Source organism: Lissotriton helveticus, chromosome 1_1 (assembly GCF_964261635.1).
Source record: "Lissotriton helveticus chromosome 1_1, aLisHel1.1, whole genome shotgun sequence".
NCBI classification, from domain to species: domain Eukaryota; kingdom Metazoa; phylum Chordata; class Amphibia; order Caudata; family Salamandridae; genus Lissotriton; species Lissotriton helveticus.
Window position 1 is genome coordinate 1642611444 of NC_136057.1, and position 14737 is coordinate 1642626180.

The following is a 14737-nucleotide window of genomic DNA, read 5'->3' on the forward strand; positions in this document are numbered from 1 at the left end:
AGGCATGAGCATGTCTCACCACCCTTGCACACACTACAGAATGACTTGCCATAATTTTTCTTTTGTTTTTTCAACAGTCCAAGACGTTGGACAACATTTGGGGCTAGATGTACAAAGTAGCGATTACCAAATTTTGCGCATAGCTACTTAGATTATCGCTATTACCGATATACAAAGGTAATATCTGGCCGATTAGCAATTCTTGTGGGTCTCAAATAGACCGACCTCATGAATATTGATGAGGTAGGTCACAATTTGTGACCCAATAGGATTCACTGCCATCATAGGGATGGTGGCTTGGTGGGGCGAGCAGACCACCATGTCGGTGACAGCTTTTAAATAAAGCAATCTTTTTTTTTTTTAATGCAGCCATTTTCCTTAAAGGAAAACAGGACGCGCTTAAAAATATAAAATGAAAAGTTTCATTTTTATTTTTTAAGAGTAGGCAGTGGTCCGTGGAACCACTCACTGCATGCTCTTAATTTATTTTTTTACATTCTGAAAGGGTAAGTGGTCTCAAGATTACCCCTTCCCAATTGTGAATTAGTTAAGACCAATTATGAGTTGTAAATAAAGTGCAAATGTTTTGCGACTGCATTTCGATCACAAAATATTCATATATCCCATTCTGATTCAGTATTTGGAAGGGATGCCCTAAACACGCCTCTTCCAAATACCAAATCGGTATCTATTTGAAATTCCAAATTGCGATTCAATAACATGTTAACCATTTGCAATTTGGGATTAATACATACCAAAATGCATTTTTGTTGATTTAAACTGCCCGACTCTGTGAATCGGTCCGTTTGTGACTGGAAAAATGCTTCGTACATCTAATCCTTGTGTTGGTATATTTAGAAATGCATATTTGAGTGCAACATTGCAAAACAAAATAAAAAAAAGGACCATGGGGGTGAGGGAGGACATTGGGAGAGTGGGTGGTGGAAGAGGGGAACAGGTGCACACAAGTGCGAGAGCAACAGAGGGGTGGGGGAGGAGTACACAATGGAGAGAACAAAGAGTGGGGGTGTTGGCAGCAGAGAAGAACATGCGTGAGAGCGAGCAATACATAGGAGAGAGAGCAACATGGCAGAAAGAAGAAGCACGTGAGGGAGAGAGCTTCAAAACACATGCTCTTTCAAGAAGTGCTTAACTAAAATGAAAACAGTAATCCCTTAACAGTGAGAAGTAGAAGGATACAAGTCAGGCAATCAAAAGGAAGGTAAACAAACACAAGAGGAAAGCAAGCCAACTTATATGAATCTTGCAAATGAGTTGGACAATTAATCATACTCATGGTAAGCAATGGGCAGACTGTAATTACATTGTAAATTTGCAATAAGTCATTAGCAGCCAGACAACTTGTACTGTGGATAGGCAAGACATAAAAAGAGAGCGAGATAGTCGTGGAGGCAGCAAACGGAGAATGAGGAAAATCAGAGAGAAATGAGGGAGTAGTACAAAGTCATAACAGGGAGCGAGAGCTAACAGTAAGAGAGAAAGAAAAACTCTGAAGCTGGACTTTGGTCCATTTCCCATCCTGCCCACCATGTGCAAGATCATAGTGCGGTGGTGGTGCCTCAAGTACATCAACTCATTGCCACTCACTGCATCTCCCAGGACTATAATGCTGAATGCTGTTTATAACAAAAACTGATCTTTTATAAAAAGTCTATAACTTAACTAAAGTTTCAAAGGGCTGATGAAAGCTTGTAGGGAATCATTTTATTGACATCAGAGGAATGGCTAGGTCAATGCTTGCAGGTTGTGACTTGCAGCTTTCTGGTTCGAATCAAAGTAAGACTGAATAATCCCTTCACTCTTTCAATGAAATTAAAAATGGGATCTGAGTTGAATACTAGCAGCCTGTGTAATATGCACAAATAAATCATTTGGTCTGTGACATGCCACACAAAAATGGTATCTGAGAAGATGTTTATCTGCAAGACTAATATTCTGGAATATAGTGGATGGCTCACGGTATCAAAGGACTCGCTGTCAAGAGTACAGCGGGTGTGAGACGAAAAACTCCTACGTCAGCACCGAGGCCTTTGCGTTGCAGCACAGATATTTGGCAGGCACCAAGCACTTCTAATGGCCGCCTTGGATTCAGAGGAGGCTTTGCCATCTGTTCCATCGCTAATTATTCAAGCAAGAAAGGCGCCTCATACCCAATTCTATGAGCCAAGTGACTGACAGGCAGACGGTGGATTTTGCTTTGCACGTGTACTGTATGCATTTCGCATGTGCACTGTGTGGCCCAGTGAATGCGAGCGGAGTTTTCAATTATGTGGTATGTGAAAAGCGGGGCCGCTCGGCCCTCCCGCCCACATGGCGGTGCGGCGCCCCCCCTCCCCCGGCCTCTCGGTGGTGGGGGTGTGTCGCGGGTCGATGACACGCGCGGCGCGCCCCCACCACCGACAGGCTGATGCCTCCCCCGTGACCCGGAAGCAGCTGGACAGCTTCCGGGGCAAGGGGGGCGGGCCGGCGGGGCCGGCGAACCCCTGGTGTTGTAGCCCCTTAAGAGGCCCGGGGAGCGAGCTGGGCGCCCTCTTTGTCCCTGGCTCGCTCTCCGCATACCTCGTGTGCCCCACGTTCGGGGCGTGTAATTTTCTTTCATTTTATTCCCCTGTAGGTCACGGTGCCTTCGGCTTCGATGAGGAATAGTGTCGTTGGATTTCCGAGGCAGTTACAGTGCGGCGGTGCCTTCGGCTTGGGAAGCAGTAGCAGGCTCACACGGATCCGGTGGACCATCGTGGTATAGGCTGCAGGACCTTCGTTGATCTCCGGCGTTGTGAGGCGGGGGACGGCAGGCACAAGAGCGAGGTATTTTGTGGGGCGGGGCTCGGGCGGAAGTCGGAGCAGGAAGAGCACGCTGCTCTGTTAGAGGTCGCAAGGTCCGTTTTAGCTGAGGGACTGTTTTTGTATGCGATCGTAACTTCCCTTGTGGTAATGTGCCTTCTTGCAACGCCGTAGCAAGGATTTAGGCAAGCTCGAGCTCGATCATCATTTATAATCTGGGAAAGCAAAGGGGGCGAAGCAGGATCCAGCAGGGCAGCCATTGGATGGGAGACTGTTAGAACCGGGAGTCTCTGGTTGGCAGAGGTAAGTACCTTAGCCCAAGTAGGGACCCCTGGTTCCGGTCAGGGCGACGGAATAACCCTCTGAGATAACCCCTGCTCACCCTCTAGGTAGCATGGCGCGAGCAGTCTAGGCTAAACAGAGGCAATGTGGATAACATTTGCACTTAACACAACAATAATCCCCAATCCACCACAAACTGAGACCACACAGGTAAGTATATTTTATAAAAATATATAGCTTTATCTAGTTTCAGCATGTAAATGAAGCAGTTGCATGATAATCACTTCTTTAGACAACTTAGCATTTTATCTTAAAGGTTGCACTTAATTTCTAGGATGGTACTTGTAAATAGGCAGTTCTTGTCATTTAAAACAATAGTCTCAGGTTCCAAACAAAAATAGTCTCTAGTCTCTCAGATCAGGAGTCTAAAAATAATGCCCCCTGGTTTCTCTTCGATCCGCTCTAAAAACGAGCAATAAACACAATGCCCCCTTTGGCCCCCACCTCGGGGCTTCAAGCGCTGTCAATGCGCTTCTGCGCGAGGCTCGGGGACTCTTTCTCGTCCCAGGTGCAGCCTCGCGCCTCCTTGAAACTCAGACGCGCCGGCCGTGCAGATTGCACGCGTCCCCGCCCCGGCCGGTCCCCTTTCCTCTCCCGCCCGCTCTCGACAATCCAACGAGCGGCGGGGGAGGCGGTGAGGCTCACCTGGTGGGGGGACGGCTGGCCAGGGGTGCGGGACGCTTCCAAGTCCCTCGGCGGGGTCAGATCTCTTCCCCGGTCCCGGCGGTGATCTCCCGGCTCCTCTGCAGCTCCAGTCGAGGCAGCCAATACCATCGCGGCTCTCCAGACGAGCCCCTCTGAGCGCGAGGCCGCCAACCAATGGCAGCGCGGCCTCGCCGATGACGCTACGCTCCGCGGGCCAATCACGGCCCGATCCTGCTGATGACGCTGCGCCGCACGGGCCAATCCCGTCGCGGCGTTAGTGAGGGGGCTCGGCTCCCTCCACCAATGGGGGCGCGGCGGCTTCGTTCTTCGCCGCGGCAGCTCCTGGACCTCGGAGCAGATTGCGGGGGGGTTTTCCTGGCCCCGGGCCGCGGTGGTGATTTGGCGGCAAAGGGTTTTCAAGGGCGCTAACCTCGACTAGACCCCCCTCTCGACCTTGCCACCACCTGGGAGCGGATTTCACGAGGGGAGGCTCCACAAGGCTCCGACCCTCACGATTAATGTGCCGATGAGCACACCGATCCCTTCCTCACGCTCCGCAGTCCAGCACCACGCGTCTCGGGTCCCAACAGCACGATTTTCCAGCCGTTTTCTGGGATAGCTTTAGGAACCTTTAGTCCTGGGTTCCCAACAGGAGGCCAGCTCTTCTCAGGCCCTTGGAGATTCAGTTGTAGACACAGCACACAGCAGAGTCTTGGCAGTTTCAAGTAGGCAGGGTCACAGCACACAGCAAAGCCCCTTTCTTCTCCTCAGCTTCCAGGTAGACAGTAGAACAGGTCAGCCCTTAGAGCACACAGCAAGGCAAGCTTCCTTTGGTTCTCTAGCCGTCCTCCTTCCAGCCGAGGTTCCTTCTTGGTTGCAGAGTTTCAGAATCTAAACTTCTGTAGTCAGGGGTCCTTTCCTTATACCCCTCAATGTCTTTGAAGTTCTTTGAAGTCTTTGTGCATGGAGGCCCTTGGTCCAGTCTAAACCAGTTCTGGGGGTTGCGGAGCACTGAGGTGTCTCTGGCTCTCTTCTTCCTGTCAGCTTCAGGGCCAGAGGTGTCCGTTGTCCATCAGGAGGGGCTAGCAGTGGGAGGCAGACCAGCACAGCCCAGCACTTATCAGGCATTCCTTCCTCCCACCTCCCAGGCAGGCAGATGTGCCCTTTCATCCCCGGGATGGCTCCGACCCTCTCCTCTGGGGCTCTGCAGCCCCCCTGTCACATCCAGACCAGGCAGGCATTCCACAAACCCAGGCACACAGAAAGGTTTAGACAAGAGAACAACCACTTTCTAAAAGTGCTATTCTCCCACACAGGATTTAAAAACACCCTTCACTAAAAGATGTGTCATTAAATTCTGAGTTCAGGGATATCTTTCACTTATGTCCCATCTTGTTCCTATGGGAAGATAGGCTGGTATCACATGGGCCCAGCCTCCTCCATGTTAATCAATGGAGCAAGATAGCCTTTCAGCAGTGAGCACATAAAATGGCTGCAGCCCACTACCAGAGCATATTACCTGCACTAGTACATGCTCTACCTTATCCATACACTGCACCCTGCCCAGGGGGGTACCTTGAGCCTTCCATAGGGGTGACTGATGTGCACAGACAGGGAAGGGTTAGACCTAGCCAGTGGGGACACTGGCCAGGCTGACATGGCAGTCACTGACTGCACACAGGCTCTGCGCTGGCAGGCCTGAGTCACCATTTTAAAGCTACTCATGTGGGTGGCGCAATCTGCGCTGCAGGCCCACTAGTAGCATTTGTCATCACCAGCCCTGGCACACCCAGTGCACTTTACTAGGGACTTCGTGGTGATACAAATATGCCAATCAGGTATATTCAATCAATATCACAAGTTACAGAGGGAGCACTTACACTCTGACACTGATCAGCAGTGGCAGAGTGTCCAAAGCATCTAAATCAGCAAAAACGAAATCCAGCACAGCATCAAAACACATGAGTCAGAGGCAAAAAGATGGGGGAAGAACCACGCCAAAAGGTGTCAGGTCTAACACGTGTCCCCTCCAGCTGAAAGTGGGGAGAACTACCCAACCTCTTGGGAGTCCTCATCACTAAGGCGGAAGAATCTGGACAGACCGTCAGCATTGGCGTGTTCTGTACCAGGGCGGTGCTCCACCGTAAAGTCCATCCCCTGTAGGGAAATGGACCACCTCAACAATTTCGGATTCTCACCCCTCATCTGCATTAACCATCTGAGGGGCCTGTGGTCGGTCTGAACACGGAAGTGAGTCCCAAACAGGTAGGGCCTCAGCTTCTTCAGAGCCCAGACCACAGCGAAAGCTTCTCTTTCGATGGCACTCCATTTCTGTTCCCTGGGGATTAGCCTTCGGCTAATGAAAGCCACTGGTTGGTCTCCGCCCTCATCATTAATCTGTGAGAGCACTGCTCCCACGCCTTGCTCTGAAGCGTCAGTTTGCACAATGAACTCACTGGAAAAGTCAGGTGCCTTAAGCACCGGTGCTGTGCACATGGCAGTTTTGAGGGTGTCAAAAGCAGTTTGACAGGCCTCAGTCCAATTCACTTTCCGGGGCTGATTCCTAGATGTCAGCTCTGTCAAAGGGGCCACAATGGTGCCATAGCCTTTGACAAACCGTCTGTAATACCCGGTGAGACCTAGAAAGGCTCTCACCTCAGTCTGGGTCTTGGGGGGTTCCCAAGCCAGAATGGTATCAATTTATGCCTGTAGGGGCGCCACCTTGCCGCTCCCCACCTGGTGTCCCAAGTACACCACAGATCCCTGCCCTATCTGGCATTTACTGGCCTTGATAGTGAGGCCTGCCTTCTGCAGAGCCTTCAACACTTCAGTGAGGTGTTGCAGGTGTTCCTCCCAAGTGGAGCTGAACACCGCAATGTCATCCAGGTAGGCTGCGCTGAATTGCTCCAGCCCTGCCAGTACCTGGTTGACTAATCTCTGAAATGTGGCGGGGGCATTTTTCAACCCGAAGGGCATGACACGAAACTGGAAGTGCCCCTCTGGTGTTGAAAATGCTGACCTCTCCTTGGCCCCGTCAGTTAAGGCAATCTGCCAGTACCCTGAAGTCAAATCAAAAGTGCTCAGGTACTGGGCAGCTCCCAACCGATCCACCAGCTCAGCAGCTCTGGGGATGGGGTGCGCGTCAGTCTTGGTGACCGCATTGAGCCCGCGGTAGTCCACGCAGAACCGAAGTTCTGGGGTGCCACCGGGGGTAGCAGCTTTCTTAGGCACTAAGACCACTGGGCTAGCCCAGGGGCTGCTGGAGGGCTCAATCACCCCAAGCGCCAACATCTTGGAAACTTCTTCCTTGATGCTAGCTCTGACCTTGTCAGCCACCCTGTAAAACTTCTGTTTCACAGGCATGCTGTCTCCAGTGTCCACGTCATGGACGCACCACTTGGTGACACCTGGGGTCAGGGAGAACAGTGGGGCGAACTGGCCCAAGACTTGGCGACAGTCCTCCTGCTGTTCTGGGGTCAGGGTGGGGGAGAGGACCACACCATCCACTGACCCATCTTGCTCCTTGACTGCCAGGAGGTCAGGGAGAGGATCACTATCCTCCTCCCCTCCAACATCTGTAGCCATGAGCATAGTCACTTCAGTTCTTTCAAAGTGGGGTTTGAGGCGGTTCACATGTAGCACTCTCAGGGGCTGCCTGGGAGTCTTCAGGTTAACCAAATAGGTAACCTCGCCCTTGCGCTCCACCACCTCATATGGCCCAGACCACTTGTCGCGGAGCGCACAAGGCTCCACTGGTGCCATCACCCACACTTTCTGACCAGGTTGGAACTCAACCAAAGAAGTGTTCTGGTCATACCACCTCTTCATTTCCTCCTGGCTAGCCTCCAGGTTCTCTTGAGCGAGCTTCCTGAAGCGCTTGGTCTGGTTGCGGATGGCCAGCACATAGCTGAACACATCCTGAGGGGTTTTCCCACGGGATTTCTCCCACCCCTCCTTCACCAGAGTAAGAGGCCCTCTGACAGGGTGGCCATACAGCAACTCAAAGGGACTGAACCCTAAGGATTTCTGAGGCACCTCCCTGTAGGCAAACAACAGGCATGGCAACAAGACATCCCATTTCCGCCTCATGGGCTCCTCCAGGCCCATGATCATGCCCTTCAATGTGCGGTTGAATCTCTCAACCAAACCATTTCCTTGAGGGTGGTAAGGAGTGGTGAATTTGTATGTCACCCCACACTCACTCCACAGGGACTTCATATACTTAGAAATGAAGTTTGTCCCTCGGTCCGAAACGACCTCCTTCGGAAATCCCACCCGGGAAAAGATCCCCATCAGGGCACGGCCCACCACTGGGGCGGTGACTGTCCTGAGCGGAAGGGCCTCCGGGTACCGAGTGGCATGGTCCACCAAGACCAGGATAAACCTGTTGCCTAGGGCTGTCTTGGGATCCAGGGGCCCCACGATGTCAATGCCCACCCGCTCAAAAGGGGTGCTCACCACGGGAAAGAGTTGGAGGGGGGCCACGCGCTTCCCTCCACTCTTGCCACTGGCCTGACAAGTTTGGCAAGATTTACAAAAGGCAGAGACGTGCGTCTTCATCTGGGGCCAGTAGAAATGGGTGACAAGCCTGTGATAGGTCTTGTCTTGCCCCAGATGTCCTGCGAGAGGCACGTCATGAGCCAGACCCAGTAGGAAGTTCCTGAAGCGCTCCGGTACCACCAGCACACGGGCTGCACCGGGCTCAGCGAACTTAGGCTCACTATAAAGTAAGTCATCCTCCCAGTAGATCAAATGCTCCTTGGACCCCAGGCCTGCGGCCTGGTCGGCAGCCTTCTGCCGCACACCAATGAGAGAAGGGCACTCCTTCTGAGCCTGGCAGAATTCCTCCCTGGAGGGACCACCCTCTTGCTGCCACTGGGACAGCTCAGGCAATTCCCCTAGTTCGGCCACCTGCTCCCCTGTAGGTTCCAGGGCATCCCCCTCTGGGTCTGCCTCCTCCTGGACCGTGGGAACAGTGGGGGCCGGTTTCCCGCGTCCTCTACCCCTTCCTCTCTTGGCAGGTCCCTGGGCCATTGTTCCAGGCTCCAGTTCTGCTAGACCGCCCTCTCTGGCTGTCATTGCACGGGTGGACACACAGATCCACGCAGGCAAACCCAACATCTCCAAGTGAGTCCTGTGCTCCACCTCTTTCCATGGGGAGCTCTCCAGGTCATTACCTAATAGACAATCTACAGGCAAGGCATCACTTACAACAATCTCCAGAATACCGGAGACTCCTCCCCATTCGAATGGAACTTTCGCCAACTTGCAGTAGCGCACTGAACTGTCAGCTGCCACCACAGGCCGGAGTACCTGGGGAACAATTTGCTCTTCCGACACCCATCGACACCTAACAGATGTCACGCTGGCCCCTGTGTCTCTCAGAGCCTCCACCACCTGTCCATTGATGGTCACCTTCTGCCCGTATTTCTTAGTATTTTGGGGCAGCAAGGTTTCCTGGGCCATCTCTTGGTCTCCTAGAGAGACAAGGGTCATCAATGCTAACCCCTCCTCCCCACTAGAAATCAAATCCCCTCCCAAAGCTACACTGGCCAACGCCGGAGCTGGAGCTGGAGCACCAGTGGGTGCTGATTTCTTCTTTGGACAGCTTGGAGCAATGTGCCCCACCTCCCTGCATGAATAGCAAGTAAGGGTCTTTTTGTCCTGCGGGCCCTTATGGGGCCAGGACTTCTTAGGCTTGGGGGGTTGAGACACCTTCTCCTGGGAACTACTTTGGGGCCCTTTAGAAGACTCCTTTTGATTACCCGTGTCCCCCCCACTCTTCTGCTGGGGACCCTGTCCACCTTTGGCTGGGGTACTTACCACCCCCTTGTGGACCCTGGTGCTCGTCCACCGGTCCGCCTCTTTAGCAAGCTCACTGGGATCAGTTAACTTACTATCCAAAAGATGCTGGCGCAGCTCTGGGACACATAAACTACTTAAGTGCTCCCTACTAATCAAGTGACACAACCCCACATAATCAGTAACCTTGCTGCCCTTCATCCAACCTTCCAGTGCACGCGTGTACATGCTCACACACTCCACCCAAGTACTTGAATCAAGCTTCTTGAAGTTCCTAAACTTCTGGCGGTACTGTTCAGCAGTGAGCCCATACCTGAGGCACAAAGCCTCCTTCATGGCGGAGTAGGATAAAGCATCTTTTGCTTCTAAGGGTGTCAAAACATCCCTCCCTGAGGCCTCAAAATGCTTCCACAATCCTGCTCCCCAATTCTTCTCAGGCACCTCATTCATCTTTAAGGCAAGTTCATACGCTCTGAACCACGCATAAATATCCTCACCCCTCTGATAATTCTGTACCAGATCCTTTGGTATGTATACCTTACCCGCCTGTACTGGTTGTGCGCTGCCACCATTAGAACTGGACACCCTCTCTTTATATTTGAAGTCCAACTCCTTCATGCTCCTCTCATGAGCCAATTGGAGCTTCTTTTCCTCCAAAGCGAGAGTATGTCTTCTCTCCTGCGCCGCTCTCTCCTGCGCCTCTTTCTCAACTTCTAGGCGCAGTCTCTTCTCATCGGCTTCTGCTCTGAGCTTCAAAAGCTCAATCTCATGGGCCCTAACTCGCTGATTCTCCTCTATTTCCTCTGGAGACATACCCCTACTGGAGTGGTCGCTGCCGGTCCTAGACCCTGGCTTCCTCACTGGCAATTCACTGGGCAAAAACCCATTCTCCTGTGTGTCTCCCTCTCCAGTAGCAGCTTCCGGGGCACCATGTTTGGCCTCCCACCAGGCCCTCAGAGCTGTCCGTAGCTCTTCCTTGTTTGCGCCGCCCCTTACTGGGCATTCAAGCAGTCTGCAGAATTTCCTCAGTTGCTCCTTGTTATAGGTGAGCAACTTCTGGACTTCAAATTCCACTTCTACTTCTCCATTCACGCTTGGCGCGTTCTGAGACATGATGCTTCCTAACCTTTTCAACTACAAAGGTTTCACCAAAAAGAAAAAAATCTTGTGCAACCTGTGCCGCTAAACTAGACTAGTGATGTACAAGAGATCACTGCTGGTCAAGTGCAATTATTAGTTCAAAATCCGCACCGCGAGCCACCAATGTTAGAACCGGGAGTCTCTGGTTGGCAGAGGTAAGTACCTTAGCCCAAGTAGGGACCCCTGGTTCCGGTCAGGGCGACGGAATAACCCTCTGAGATAACCCCTGCTCACCCTCTAGGTAGCATGGCGCGAGCAGTCTAGCCTAAACAGAGGCAATGTGGATAACATTTGCACTTAACACAACAATAATCCCCAATCCACCACAAACTGAGACCACACAGGTAAGTATATTTTATAAAAATATATAGCTTTATCTAGTTTCAGCATGTAAATGAAGCAGTTGCATGATAATCACTTCTTTAGACAACTTAGCATTTTATCTTAAAGGTTGCACTTAATTTCTAGGATGGTACTTGTAAATAGGCAGTTCTTGTCATTTAAAACAATAGTCTCAGGTTCCAAACAAAAATAGTCTCTAGTCTCTCAGATCAGGAGTCTAAAAATAATGCCCCCTGGTTTCTCTTCGATCCGCTCTAAAAACGAGCAATAAACACAATGCCCCCTTTGGCCCCCACCTCGGGGCTTCAAGCGCTGTCAATGCGCTTCTGCGCGAGGCTCGGGGACTCTTTCTCGTCCCAGGTGCAGCCTCGCGCCTCCTTGAAACTCAGACGCGCCGGCCGTGCAGATTGCACGCGTCCCCGCCCCGGCCGGTCCCCTTTCCTCTCCCGCCCGCTCTCGACAATCCAACGAGCGGCGGGGGAGGCGGTGAGGCTCACCTGGTGGGGGGACGGCTGGCCAGGGGTGCGGGACGCTTCCAAGTCCCTCGGCGGGGTCAGATCTCTTCCCCGGTCCCGGCGGTGATCTCCCGGCTCCTCGGCAGCTTCAGTCGAGGCAGCCAATACCGTCGCGGCTCTCCAGACGAGCCCCTCTGAGCGCGAGGCCGCCAACCAATGGCAGCGCGGCCTCGCCGATGATGCTACGCTCCGCGGGCCAATCACGGCCCGATCCGGCTGATGACGCTGCGCCGCACGGGTAAATCCCGTCGCGGCGTTAGTGAGGGGGCTCGGCTCCCTCCACCAATGGGGGCGCGGCGGCTTCGTTCTTCGCAGCGGCAGCTCCTGGACCTCGGAGCAGATTGCGGGGGGGTTTTCCTGGCCCCGGGCCGCGGTGGTGATTTGGCGGCAAAGGGTTTTCAAGGGCGCTGGTCTCGACTAGACCCCCCTCTCGACCTTGCCACCACCTGGGAGCGGATTTCACGAGGGGAGGCTCCACAAGCCTCCGACCCTCACGATTAATGTGCCGATGAGCACACCGATCCCTTCCTCACGCTCCGCAGTCCAGCACCACGCGTCTCGGGTCCCAACAGCACGATTTTCCAGCCGTTTTCTGGGATAGCTTTAGGAACCTTTAGTCCTGGGTTCGCAACAGGAGGCCAGCTCTTCTCAGGCCCTTGGAGATTCAGTTGTAGACACAGCACACAGCAGAGTCTTGGCAGTTTCAAGTAGGCAGGGTCACAGCACACAGCAAAGCCCCTTTCTTCTCCTCAGCTTCCAGGTAGACAGTAGAACAGGTCAGCCCTTAGAGCACACAGCAAGGCAAGCTTCCTTTGGTTCTCTAGCCGTTCTCCTTCCAGCCGAGGTTCCTTCTTGGTTGCAGAGTTTCAGAATCTAAACTTCTGTAGTCAGGGGTCCTTTCCTTATACCCCTCAATGTCTTTGAAGTTCTTTGAAGTCTTTGTGCATGGAGGCCCTTGGTCCAGTCTAAACCAGTTCTGGGGGTTGCGGAGCACTGAGGTGTCTCTGGCTCTCTTCTTCCTGTCAGCTTCAGGGCCAGAGGTGACCGTTGTCCATCAGGAGGGGCTAGCAGTGGGAGGCAGACCAGCACAGCCCAGCACTTATCAGGCATTCCTTCCTCCCACCTCCCAGGCAGGCAGATGTGCCCTTTCATCCCCGGGATGGCTCCGACCCTCTCCTCTGGGGCTCTGCAGCCCCCCCTGTCACATCCAGACCAGGCAGGCATTCCACAAACCCAGGCACACAGAAAGGTTTAGACAAGAGAACAACCACTTTCTAAAAGTGCTATTCTCCCACACAGGATTTAAAAACACCCTTCACTAAAAGATGTGTCATTAAATTCTGAGTTCAGGGATATCTTTCACTTATGTCCCATCTTGTTCCTATGGGAAGATAGGCTGGTATCACATGGGCCCAGCCTCCTCCATGTTAATCTATGGAGCAAGATAGCCTTTCAGCAGTGAGCACATAAAATGGCTGCAGCCCACTACCAGAGCATATTACCTGCACTAGTACATGCTCTACCTTATCCATACACTGCACCCTGCCCAGGGGGGTACCTTGAGCCTTCCATAGGGGTGACTGATGTGCACAGACAGGGAAGGGTTAGACCTAGCCAGTGGGGACACTGGCCAGGCTGACATGGCAGTCACTGACTGCGCACAGGCTCTGCGCTGGCAGGCCTGAGTCACCATTTTAAAGCTACTCATGTGGGTGGCGCAATCTGCGCTGCAGGCCCACTAGTAGCATTTGTCATCACCAGCCCTGGCACACCCAGTGCACTTTACTAGGGACTTCGTGGTGATACAAATATGCCAATCAGGTATATTCAATCAATATCACAAGTTACAGAGGGAGCACTTACACTCTGACACTGATCAGCAGTGGCAGAGTGTCCAAAGCATCTAAATCAGCAAAAACGAAATCCAGCACAGCATCAAAACACATGAGTCAGAGGCAAAAAAGATGGGGGAAGAACCACGCCAAAAGGTGTCAGGTCTAACAGAGACCAATAAGGAAGTGCATGTTTGTTAACTGTTTTAAAGCGTTTTAAAGGTGCTGGTTTGCTGAAAGTTTACGGTACACGTTTAACTATCTTACTATTCTGACATACTTTAATTGTGCCGGATAAGTGATTAAGACCCTGTTGTTTTGTTTTTTTAGGGGCTGGAGCCCCGCTAGAGTGTGCTTAGTCCCCTTGGAACTGTTTTGATTCAAAAGCTTGTGCATTTTATTAACATTTGTTTCCCCCTAGGAAGCTTGATTCTGGTGCTTCTTGATTCGGGTGCTTCTTCCTGTGCAGTCAACAGATCGCGGGCGCGGAGGACGGCATCGGACAGGGGACACGCAGGATATCGGTGGTAAGGGGAGTGAGTCGGGCCTGCATTTCATTGCTTCTGGAGGGCCGCCAGGCTTGAGTCCTTCCTTCAAGGGGTTGGCGCTCGCCCACACGCTAAGACTAGCTGGTGTGTTTGCGGTCACGGTTGCATGGTGCTTACGGCCATCTTCACATCCCCCATCTAAAAAGAAGGTACAAGTGCACACGTGCACTTAAATACTTGGTTAGGCTAGGAGTAAAGTGCATTGGGTATTGTGTTAGAATGCCAGGACCACGAGTTAATAAGAGTGCAGTCAATAAGAGTGCCCGCATGGAGCAAATGATGCAGAATATGATGCGCAAGATGATCGCGATGGATAGGCGCCTGGGTAAAATGGATGAGTTAGGTAGGAGTGTGGCAGAAATTAATCAGAGGTTGGATGGCCCTACGGGACCACAAGGCAGGCCAAGAAGAATTATTAATCCGCCACAGCCTAGAGGTGATTTTGTCACTCCTCCTAAGAGGGGCAAGTCCAAGAAAAGGGTAGGCACAGTGCCCAGGAACACCACTGAGGGGGAGGGAATGCCAGTAGTAGTGCCTATGGATACTCCCGTAATGCCCCCAATTGCACCGGTGGTCCCAGCTCCTGTTACCCCAGCAGTGCCGGTGGCCCCACTCGGGGTCATTGCCCCTGTCACCCCCGTGATCATTGCCCTCGTCCCCGTCGGGGTCCCAACACCACCGACCAGCTCTGTCCCGGTGGAACTGGCCTCCCAGATAGCCGCCGTTTTACACTGGTTACAGTTGGGGGGGTGCTGCCATCTTCCCAAGA

General features: G+C 52.5%; 1 protein-coding gene across 2 annotated transcripts in view; it reads right to left on the minus strand.

The window, feature by feature from the left end:
• The window catches only part of AGAP2 (ArfGAP with GTPase domain, ankyrin repeat and PH domain 2), a 1117996-nt gene that overhangs the window by 1009317 nt on the left and 93942 nt on the right, over window positions 1-14737 (minus strand). The window lies entirely within an intron of this gene.